The sequence below is a fragment of the Ambystoma mexicanum genome, chromosome 8 (genome assembly GCF_040938575.1).
Source record: "Ambystoma mexicanum isolate Mex_15411 chromosome 8, UKY_AmexF1_1, whole genome shotgun sequence".
Lineage (NCBI taxonomy): Eukaryota > Metazoa > Chordata > Amphibia > Caudata > Ambystomatidae > Ambystoma > Ambystoma mexicanum.
In genome coordinates, this window is record NC_090929.1 from 937,570,073 (window position 1) to 937,582,878 (window position 12,806).

A 12,806-nucleotide genomic window follows, 5' to 3' on the forward strand; every position below is an offset into this window, starting at 1 on the left:
AGCAGTTCTGTAAATAGAGGTGCACATTTGCACATGCTATCATGTTCCATTGCTCATTTGGAAAGGTTTATTTTGAGTGAGTAGATCAATGAAAAACATTACTTTCAGTAGTAAAGGTGCCACTTAGCATAAAAAGTAAGTCTGGCTAGGAATATACACGCAGTGTCCTGTTCATTGCATAAACATACTGTGCGAGGATTGCTGCCATGGTTGAGGAAGGTGGGCTCGGTGCGGAGCCCCTCTTCCCTTTCCACTGCGACCAAACAGAGCAAGGGGTGAAGCGGCAGGAGCTGTGGCGACAACTGCCGCCACCTGAAACAGGTAATTGGGGTTGGCGGGGTGGTGGGCAAAATGACTGCAGCGACGGCGGGTGAAGATGGTGGGCTGGGGAGCCGGCGACCTGGCAGCTTGGAACATGGGCTAGATCGGGGGTATCATCCCACATTTCTAGCCTCCTGATTGGCCAGCTCCCACTCACAGGGTGCTAATGAAAGATTTATTATGAGCATCGTCAAAAAATTCTGTAAGTAGTAGCCACTGGTAGAGAAGCAATGCTAGTATGGTGGTTACCAACGTCATTCCTCTTCTTTATAGGATAGGACTTGCCTCGTTAGAGCAAAGCGGAACATGGGTAATTTCATCATCCCTAGTTGGGAAATGCCTTTGCAAATTCTTGAATGTATTCGTTTTCTTTTAAGGAGCTAGAGATGTGGGCTATTTAAGTTGCTGTTCGAAGCGTTACATAATCGTGTATACATGTTCTTTATGCTTATTATGTTTTTTATGTTGTTTTTATGGAGTATGAACTCTGAAAGTTTGATACCCGTGTGCACCTACTAAAAGCCAGCAATTCTCGTATGGAATTATTTAGCGCTCCTCCAGAGCGTAATTAGTTGCCAAAAGTAGTGGGCTTGTTTGGACAGCCTGATCTGTAGCATTACCTCGCTGTCCCATCTTAACAATTCATATTTGTAATTCTTTATCCAGTTTTTATAACTTTGTTTCAGGAACTTTGTACACCTTTGTACATCTTGAATATTACTACAATATACAGAATGACTGTTCCTAAGAAGGCTTCTTTCCTATCCTGGATCTATCTATCACATTTTACGGGGCATAATTCCTGACGTTTATGTTGGTTACTCCTTACGGAATTTGGTCCCCTCTTTTGGGTTTTCAGCTTCTCTGCTAATGCTTGAAACTGAGGACCACAGTGATGACCGTCGAAAGCTGTAGTCATGTTTTCTTGAATGGTCCATACACAATGTGCTACTTAATTCTAACCACACGCATTTATTATGAATTGTTTCCATTTGTTATGTTTTCCATCCTCTTTAACGTTGGCAAAAATGGCGTTGAGCTTTGGATAATTGCATTTGTACATTCTCCTCGGTCCATGTCCTCTATCTTACATTTTTTCTTTAGTATTTATTTTTGCTAAGCACTCCTCGTGTATTTTAGTTGCTTGTTAATTCGGAATCCTTGTGATTCTAAAGATGTTCAGATTTTCTTCCCTTTGTTTAGGAAATAGACATACTTTCAGATTTCCCAATTTCCTGGCCACGTTAAAGGGTTTATACTGTGGCCTGCTCCCACTGCTTGAAGAATTATTTTGCTAATTAGGTGACTCCTTATCAAAAACATATGCCATAAGACGTCATTTCACAATGTTTCTGTAACTGATTGTAGTCTTGTATAGTCACACACACCAGCAGATAAGCAGCACTTTCACTTAAAGCTGGAAAATTCGTTTTTCTTGAAACATGTACAGATATGATATGTATACTATACATGTCTTTCCCTATGATTTATCCAGACTTGCTTCTCAGGTGCTAAGATATCTTTACAACCCACTCCTGGAGGCCTTAGCATCTGCCAATGGCTTGGAAGGCCAAGTCAATACCCAAGTGAAATGACAGCATTAACGAGACATTATATCACGATGCTGTTATTGCCCCTAAATGCAGGGTTTATGGCTTTCGTACCTAGGCAAATGGTCATGCCTGCTAAAAAGCTTAACATAAGCTGGTATGTAACGTCTGAACACAGCACATTCAGAGCGCTGATGGTAGGACAAACATGAAAAAAAGATGGACGCCAAGTAAAGGGCTTCACTGTGCGCATAAGCAGAGCCCTCTTTCTTTATCGCTGATGCTGGCACATCAGAATGGAGGCAGCATGAACAGAGAGATGAGCAATATCAAGGATGCTACCATGAGCCAGAAGAAGAGTGAGCTGGGGAGATATCGGCTATGAGAAATTCACAGAGCCAGTCACGGTGCTTGAAAGGCTGGTACTTTTAGATGGTGCTCACATTTCAATTTACTGAGCCCTATGATTAGCCACGGCAGGCCTCCCTGGTGCTAATTATAAAACGTCCACTCTGTTCTGGGATTTAAACTCTCAAGAAGCACAAACACATTGCATGAAACAAGTGGTGGATTTTACATGACACACGCCAATGCATGTTGTTCACACGATATAATCAATGAAATGAACAAAGGGTACACATAATTCAAGCAGATTATATAAATATCAATGAGTTTAATCATTTCTGCAGATAAATTAGAATTGGCACCATATACGCTATGATGCAGGTACCTGCATGAAATATAGTGACAGTAAATATTGGCTCCCCAATATGAGAAACAAAGCCTGATTCACAATCATATGTTTAATTGGATTTTACCATTCTACCATTGAACAACACAGCTTTGTGAAACAGGCCCACAGTGTTTACTAGTTGAAACGTTTGTAGAATTTGAAAACGAACTGCAGTCCCTGTGATAATTTGCCCCAACAACGTCTTTTAACTGTGATATTATGTTTTGTTGCAGACTAACCTACACGTGTCTCCTTTCTGCATGCAATATGTTAAGAGATAGTACAGAACAACACATTGTGGAGTGGCACATGTGTCTTTAGCAGGCAATCCAAAACATTCCACACTTTTAAGGAATTTGCAACCAATAAACGACTCCACTCCTTTGGCTTGTCAATTTACTGTGCGGTCCTACTGAACAGCGATCCAACGTGTGTTCAAAGAAGGCTTCTGAGCTTCTTCAAAGCAAACCTTCTTCAGATCCTACATAACGTTATACTCTTTATTTTATCAAGATTATAGGTAGAGAAAATAATCAATCCTTGTTCCCCCCAAAAATAATGGTGTAGTAGAACCTCGTCTTCCTGGCCTGGTTGACACTACATTACGCGCGGGTGGCTTCTTTGGTAAAGTCACCGCAGCTAGTCATGGGGGGGGGGGGCACTCCCTTAGCATTCCGAGCACAGTAAGGAGGAAGCAGGAGAACAGGGTCCCAGGGTTACCAACTCAATTTAGTGTTCCCAAAGGCAAAGGATCGCATAATAATCAAGCCAGAAATGCAAAAGCAGTGCGAGGGAAGAAGGTCAACACCGAGAGAATGCTGCCTGATTTTAAGAGAACTTGATTTTGATTATTAAAACATATATATATATATATTAAATCTGAGTGTGGTCAACAATATTGTACATAGACATAACAACGACTCTTGCATGGGCCCTGGGTGTATATGTATTCTGTCACTTGAGATACTTCAGGCTATAACCACAAGATAGAGTTTCACCAAATGGAAAACAAATATTAGCAGCACAACTATAATGTGGCACTAAAAACTGAACACGAAAGAGGAAATACCTGCAACTTCAATTATGAGAGAATACTTCAAAAGCTTTCAACTGCCTCTTAGATGGGAGACATCACATGGGAGAATTCAAATATCGAAAGTCTCCTTTCACTTGTCGTGGCAGGAGGAACGGCTGAGGGCTTCACAACAAAGGCTCCTCTTGTGTAGCAGGCCGGCCTGGCAGAGATATTCCGCTTATTTTTCTATTGTTCAGTGGAGTGTTTCGCGCCTCCCGCTGTGCACATCGTGTTCAATCCGCAATGCAAATAGCTTCAGTTCCAATTCATTGCCTCACCATGTTTTACTTATTTGTTCCCCACAGAGCCATTCTCTCACTGCCGATATCTCTTCAATTCGCTGCATCCGCTTCCTTTCTTCTCGCCCAGCTTTTGTGTCCACCGCCGCCGCTCTGCGACAGGCAAATTAATCTGTGCTTTAACGCAGCAGCATTAGCACACGTTCACATTCTGGACAGTTTGTCAAGAATATTTCACAGCATTGTGGGAATATTTTAATTCTTTTTTTTTGGTAGCGGTTTTTGTAGAGCCAGGTGAAATACTCCCTTCACAGATTTCTGAAACTGTAAACATAGAGAACTCAATAAATGTAATTAGAATTCCGAACATGCAGAACGTAGAAGCAAACGGAGAAGGTAGCCTGAGAGGATAGCTCAGCGGCAACATGCTCGCTTTAACAAAGCAACACAGGTTCGATTCCCCGGTCGTAAAGCGCGTTTTAAATACGCAACTAAAAGACATGTTCCTGTAACAACCCCTCGATGCCCCCGAGCTGCTTTAAAAACAAATGTAAATAAAAGGTAGAGTACAATTCAGACATGAAAGAGCAGCCAACCTATTGTATGGTCTATAGCTTCCTGAGGTAGTTGTTACTTTAGGTGGGGTGAAACATTGAGGATGAGGTCCCTAAAAGTCACGAATTGGGGGGGGGGGCGCCAGAGAGCCCAGTCAAAATGGCCACGAACCTGTGAGCTCCCGGGCAATTCTAAGATATCATTGCAAATCAGAACATCTTGCGCATATCCTCGATCCATTCCGAAGAGCAGGAGTGCCCCAGAGATGGAGCTAGCCAGGCAGAAACAGTCGGTGTGGCGTGGAGGCGCTCTTGCGTTGGAAGTACTGGCCGGTGCTTGCAACCCCTGAGAGTGTCCATAGTGGGGATCACGGTGGATCTTTCTGCTCCGCGCACTGCTAGATGGGTGCAACTGGCGTGCTGCATGACCCGGAGTAAGGAAGCCACTGGTAGCAGGACCCAAGGTACAGAGGCTGGCACCATCAGGGTGGAGGAGTAATTCTTCCTCACCCGCTCTTGTACTGCCAGGACTCTGCCATCAACACGAGGACCGGAACTTCCTGGAGGGCTTACGAACTACGGCAATGACTGAGGCCCGGGCCCTATGCCATCGGGGGTGACACATGCAGCTGTGGTGAGTGGTGGTTGCTGCCTGGGTTAGTAGGGGGCTGCTGTGCAGGGCAGCGATGGCATGAAAGAAGGTGCCTGTCCACATCCTATGGATTGGTTTTCAACACAGTATTTAGACCTGGGGAGGTTGTGGGTGCTGAGGTGGGCTGGAGTCATACGGACTGGATGTGTTGGAGAGAGTGTGGAGCCTATAACGCCACCCATGGTTCGCCCTGGTTCTACCAGGTAAATACAAATATAGTGCTGTGTAACTGAGTGATAACTGTGTCCTGCCCTGGGAGGGTGATCTGGCGGGGCCTCAGTGAATCAACAGAGGAGAGAGAACTACGGAAACCTATAAACTGACTAATCTGAGGGACGCAAGACATTGCTTTTTAGAAGGATCATTGACTATTGACAGGTGGCCTGGAAGTAACTGTGCAATTTGGTGCAGGCATTTACCACGGAGGCTAAAGAACATTGGTAGAGGGTTTGATCTCTTTGGTTCTGGGCCCGATTACTCCTTTGTACTGTGTGGAAAGGAGTTGGTGGTGGGGTCCTAGGTACCATTGGGCCCAATCCAACAAGATCTACGTAGTTGGGAAACTGACCCGAGACTGCAGTGAGAACCTCATAGAGGCCAGGTACCAAACTGTATGCAATCCTGATGACCATTAACAATCTCACTTGCAGGTGGAGGGTAGTCGCTTGGGGGTGGAGTTGGTGCCCGGTCAAACTGGGAAACAAGGGCCATTCAGTGGGAATTCAAGCCTCTAGGTTAGCAACAACTGGCTCCTTGCCTAATTCTCTCTCTGTGTCAAGTGGACAGGAGGGGTCAGTGGGCAGGTCCTCATGCAACAACAGGTCAATCCAGAGTGATACTCAGCAGGGGAGGTTGCTCCAGGTCTATGGTGTGTCCCTTGACGGGATTCAGTACATCCAGGTGGGATAAAAAAAACACACTCAGCAAGATGTCAAAGTCACAAAAGTCAGGCATGCAACGGTCTAAACTACACTTTGAAACTCCAATCAAACCACTATCTTTCTGGGACTGTTCCCTGATTTAAGCCTTACAGTCCTCAATGTTGGATACAGGTGGAGCACTCAGTGACATCAAAGCAATGTCGGGTCAAGTACAAGCAAGCATACAATCACTGTATAGCACGATGGATACCCTGACATGCAAGGTAGACCATATGCAAGTATGCTTGGACAAGCACGGAGACCACATGGATGAGGTTGAAGGTCGAGTATCCACAGTTGAGGACAAGTCTAGCACAACCAGAAGACAGCTGGTTGCGATCAAAAAAGTGATGAAGGAACTGACAGAGAAGCAAGATGACCTTGTGTCTCGCTATTGATGCAACAACCTGCAGATTGTGGGAATACCTAGGAAGGCAGACCAGCGAAATGTGGAGGCTACGGTAGAAGGCCTGCTGAAAGAAGTATTGGGTGACAAGGAAACTTCAGCAGTGTTCATAGTGGAGAGAGCCCATCGTATTCCAAGTGGAAGGAATCCTATGCCGGGAGTTTCAGCCCGACCCTTGATCACCAGACTATTGAACTACCAGGACAAAGACCTAGTGTTACGCAAAGCCAGAGAAAAGGGCACCATGATGCATCATGATGCACAGATCTGTTTTTTTCCCAGGCTTCTCGGATAAAGTGCAGACCTCCAGGAAAGCGTTCATCGACGTCAAGAGGAAACACAGGGAGCTGGACATGAAGTACGCTATGCTCTTCCCAATGAAACTTAGGGTGGAATACAATGAAAGGGCACTATTTTTCTACACCCCTGAGGAGGCGAATATATTCCTAGAAAATATGCCAAGGGCACTGCACCACAGAGGAAATAATGACTAGGGAGACACCTCCCGTAAACTATCACAACTACAGTATAGACATTTGCAGGAGGGACATGCTTGTTGCACATTGGCAGATGGAGTGCTATCTCATTTTGAGGATTGCCTGGAGGACTGGCCCTCTAGAGCCCCCATGCGTGAGCTTCTGTTTGGTGTTTTGGTAAAGGGGAGAGGGGGAACTGGCAGGTTGGGGGTGCTGGTGGAGGGATTGTTAAAGGGGTTAACCATAAGGATGCATAGAGGATTTGAGAGTTGCTTTACTTTATTGGACAATGGGTTGTCACAGCGCCACAAACTAAGCAAAGGGAAAAAACGTGGTTGTGAGGATGAAGGGGATACAAAATGATCAAGTCACTTACTAGCATCACATGGAACGTGAGAGGCCTGAACTGTCCGTCCAAATGCTGCAAGGTATTATTGTATATGCAGAGACATAATGTAGAAGTAGCATTTTTACAAGAGACACACCTAATACCGGGTGAGGAATCAGGATTTGGGCAGAACTGGGGATGTCATTGTTCCTCTTCCTACTCCTCGTACTCCAGAGGGGCGTGTATTCTTTTGCACAAATCTGTCGGGTCATGCCTAATCACCATGGCTAAAGATGAAGAGGTAAGGGACCTGGTGCTGCAAGGACCCATACAGGGTTGGTTGTATACATTGGTTAACTACTACAGCCTGAACCAGGATTCGGTAGAGACGCAGGGTGGATTGGCCGCCAACTAGAAGGGTTGCCATCCGGAGAAATCATCTTTGCTGGGGATTTTAACACAGTAATGACGTCTAAACGAGACCGCACCAGAGGGGTTCATCGCCCCATGTCAAAGATGACATGCAAGTTGCAAGATATCTCCTGGGTATGGGAGGTCAGTGATGTCGGGAGAGCCAGGAATTCATGGAAAATTGAATATATGTTTCACTCCTCCGTTCATAACTCTGCATCCCAACTAGACTATTTCTTGGTTTCCCACTCATTGGTAGGCAAGGTAACCGAGGTATCAATTTTAGCGTGCATACTATTGGATCATGCCTCTGTGTTGATGACCTTCAAACTAAGGGGTCAGGAAATGGGGAGGACACTGTGGGCATTTAAAAGTGAGGGATTCACAGATGGGGCATTTCGAGAGGTGTTAACCAAGGCTATAGACACCTTTTTTTAAATCAATGTTGGGCTGGTGGAGTCATTTATGACACTGTGGGAGAGCTTTAAATGCGTAATTAGAGGGGAATGCATGTTGAAAGAAGCTGCCATGCTAAAGAAAATTAGCAGTGAACTTACAGATACCGAAGCCCACATACGCAAAATGCAGTCAGCGACAGTCACGCCAACACCAATAGAACAAGTGGAGATTAAAAAACAGCTGCAATCGTTTAGTGAACTGACAGGAAAGTGTATCCTGGGGAGAAATGTGGTGCGACAAAATGGGGAAGGGCAGCGCCCAGGCAAATTATTGACAAGAGCCGCAAGATTAGATGACGCCAAAAACTGCGTCCTATCAATAAGGGACGTAGAAGGAGTAGAGAGATTCGCAGATTCAGAGATAGTATAGGAATTTTGCGGGTTTTATAGTCAACTATACTCTTCCCAAATACAGGTCTTGCAGCAAAAGGTTAACAATTATTTAGACTGAGTGGCTCTATACTGGTGCACGGATGAGGAAAGAGAGTAGTTGGGCTGTCCTTTGTCAGTTGAAGAGGTGCTGTCAGCTATTAAATCTCTCCCGCCAGGCAAATCCCATGGACCGGATGGATACACAGCTGAGTTCCACAAATACTTTCCCTGGAAACTGGCTACTACAGGTGTACCACCAGAGTCTGAAAGACAGATAGTTACCGGATTGCGTGAGGGAGGCAGTGGTAATGGTGTTGCTAAAGACGGACAAAGAGGCAGACGATTGCTCTTCCTACCGGGCTATATCCCTTATCAATTTGGATAACAAGATTCTGGCCAAAATACTGGCATTCAGGTTGGCACCACTGATGCAGAGGTCATTAATGGCGGACCAATCTTTTGTTTATACCAGGGTGCTCTACTTCCTATGGACTACATAGGATGTTTGGTTTGATGTCAGCGGTACATCAAAACAATTTAATTGTGGCAGCACTTTTGGATGCCACAAATGCATTTGATTCCGTGGAACGGACCTTTTTGTTTGTAGTTCTACGCAGGATGGGGCTGGGGGAACAGTTTATATTGTTAGTCACATTGCTGTACACATCACCCAGTGCTAGGGTCAGGGTGAGTGGTAAGTTTACACCCCACATAATGTTGGGAAGTGGCACACGGCATGGATGCCCTTTATCGCTGTTGATTTTTGCACTGGCAATAGAGCCGTTAGTGGAGATGAGAGGGGAACGTCACCTACATAGAGGGATTCAACTTAGTACACATAGTGTAGTAGTCTCCCTTTACACAGATGACATGGTGCTCTTTGTCACTGATCCCAAACGGGACCTTGATCCGGTTATGTACTATCTTTTGGGGATTTCTCTGGGTTTAGAATTAACACCACAAAATCAGTTCTTTTCTCACTAACATACAGTGTCGAACGCTATGCTGATGGATGGGGGTTTCGCGTCATGGGTATTTTGCTCAGTATTTAAGGATAAATATTGCCAGAGATCCCGATGTCTTGTATAAATATAACTTCCTGAGAATAATGGAACAGACTAAATCAGCTTTGGAAAGGTGGAAGTAACTCTTAATCACTATGGGAGAATTTCCCTAGTTAAACTGGTTCTGCTACCGGACGTTTTATATGTGTTCCTCAATGTCCCATTGGTGCTATCCAGGGAATACTTTCGGGATTTAAGATCTGTGATATTGCGGTTCATTTGGGCAGTGAAACAGGTCAGAATCTCATGGGACATGCTAGTTGCACCAGTTAACGAGGGAGGTTTGGCATTACCGGATTTTTAAACGTACTAAGATGTAGCTCAAGCATTTGGGGACCAAGTGGATAGAAGACATGTAGAGGTGGAGAGAGCCCTAGCAACACCATTCCTTTTACCGTCAGTCATTTTGACAGCACCGGATAGGACCTCCAGAGTGGACAACATGGTGGAACTGACCTGCAGAGCGTTGACCTGAATTGAGCACAAATCGAAGGGTGAGGTCATATACTCCCCAGACCTACCGGTCATTTACATACTGGGAGTCCCGCTGACTAGTGAAAGAAGCTATGTTGCTCTTATGAAGCGAGTGAAGGTAACTTGCTTTTCATGATCTCTTCCCGAATGACCCGTTCATAACATTAGAAGAGATGAGGAGTAGGGGGGATCTTGTATCCTTGGATGTGTTCTCATACTTTATGATGAGGAACTCTGTAAGGCAGATATTTTCAACCTTCCCCAATGAACCTGAAGTGGCCCCAATACGTAACAGAATTCTTTAGGGAGGCCACAATAGTAAGGTGGTCTCCGTTATATTATGTATGTGCCTTAAAGCCAAAATGAAAGCTGGTACTTCCACCCGGCACAAATGGGAAATCTCTCTGGGATGTAAGATATCAGATGAGACGTGGAGGTACTGTTGTGAAGAGAGGAGGCGAGTAGCACTCAATGTCAGATTTAAATTGATCCATGTTAAATACATCCATTTTACTATACACCAGCCTTGATACACATATTCTTCCCAGACTCCTCGGAGAGATGTGCAAGAAGCAGTCATGTAACAGCCAATTTCTTGTACTTGGCATGGGGATGCCTGGAGATTCGGTCCTTCTGGGAGGGGCTTTCTGAGACACTGTGTGACATAGTGGGCAAGTGAACCCAATGACAGCATTATTGATCTACACCAAATCCAGCCCCAAAGGTGTGAGGAAACAAACAGGGTTGCTTTTACTTTTTGCCAAGAGACGGATGGCGATGGCGTGGGGTGAACCCAATCTCTGTGACTAGACAAGTGGCGTTCTGACGTCATGTTCTGTAATTATATGGATATGGCATATAGCAGACTACTACACCCCCAGGGTAAGCCCAGGGACATATAGGGACCATACATTCATTACTTGATTGCCCAATCCCAAACACCACAGGGGAACCCAACCTCCAGAGTGGACAACATGGTGGAACTGACAGCTCTCCCCCTGGCTGTTCAACCAGTATCTGGCACTCCTTGCCCACCGCATCGCCACTCTCTGCCCCAACTTTCAGTGCTATGCGGACGATACCCAGCTCATTTTCAGGCTACCCTCGGCCTCCTCCTCTCCTTCCCTCATCTCAGACTGTCTGTCTGCTATCCAGGAATGGTTTTCCGCCAATGACCTCTGCCTTAATGCCAGCAAGACTGAGATTCTACTCATCGGCACACCCACTCCCTCCTTCCCTGCAGCGCTCTGGCCAGCCTCTCTTGTCCTGCTTCCTGCTCCTACTTGCAAGGCAAAAAACCTTGTGGTCATCTTCGACTCCACACTCTCCTTCTCTCCTCATATATCTGACGTCTCTAAGAAGTCACACTACCAGCTGCACCTCCTCAGAGGTATTCTTCCCTTCCTCTCCTTCCCCCAGAAGCTCACGGTCTCCAGAGCCCTGGTTCTCTCTAAGCTGGACTACTGTAACAGCCTCTATCTTAATCTGCCTGCCTCCACTCTCCGCCCTCTGCAACTCATCGAGAACAGGACTGCGAGACTTGTCCTTGGCCTCAAGCCCAGGGAACATATCTCTCCAGGACTGAAATCTCTACACTGGCTCCCTGTGGCTGCGAGGATTAAGTTCAAAACCCTCTGCATTGTCCAAAAGGCCTTCTGGGGCCTGGGGCCTAAATACCTTCAACTCTCTATTCCTAAATAACTTCCTTCCCGAGCCCTTCGCTCATCTGTCTCCAACTCCCTCAGGGTCAGCCGCTTCTCGAAGCAACGAGCTGGGGGTAGATCTCTCTCTGCGGCAGGGGCCTCCCTCTGGAACAGCCTTCCTGCCTCCCTGAAACTTGAGGAGAACCATCTTCGGTTCCGGAAGCACCTCAAAACCTTCCTCTTTGCTTCTGCTTTCTCTCTCCCTCTCCCCTGCTAAATTCTTCACTGAAACTGCACTGAACCTGCACCTGGGCCACTCTCACAGACCTCGGTCCTTGGCCCAGCCACTGTCCACTTGCACTGCCTCCCTGGCAACCCCTGCACTGCGGGACTGTCTCTGCATCCCTACAGCCCCCCCCCCAGCACTAGTCTGCACTTACCTTGCACTTGCCACCAGCTGGCCCTATTTATTTATTTATTTTTTATTCTACTTACCCTGTTCAGCACTTCCCCCTCTCCCCTTCCCCTTGCACTTTTTCCCTTCCCCCTGCCCCTGCACTTGCGCGATCTGAATGACACCTGGCCTAGTAGGATCGCTGTCTGTCTTTCCCCCCTGTTCCCCCCTCCCTGCCTCGTCGCGCATTGAAACACTTGTGTATAGGCGCGTTACAAATTCCATATCATATCATATCATATCATAACCTGGCCCCTAGAAAGCCCATAAACAAACAGATATGCGAGTTATAGAGCCACCCGCTATATGAATGAAAATAGCATACTGAAATAATGACCTGGAGTTCAGACGTTTTACCGCTTCTGTGAAAGATCATAATGTGGTTTGAAATCGAAGGCTGTGATGCTTAAACAAAGACCAGAAATGAAACTCTCTATATCTGGCTCAGCCAGATTATTTGATACAGCATCTGCAGGTCCTCTAGAACTCGGCCGTCCCCCTCGCCACTGGCAACCCTATCGGGAACATATTTCTCTAGTCCTGAGATCCCTCCATTGTCTGCCAGTGGCCAGAAGTGTTCAGTTCAAATCTTTGTGCCTGGTGCATAGGGCTTTCTATGGTGTCGGCCCAGAGTACTTGCAGGAAAAATTTCGACCTTATGCTCCTGTCCATACAC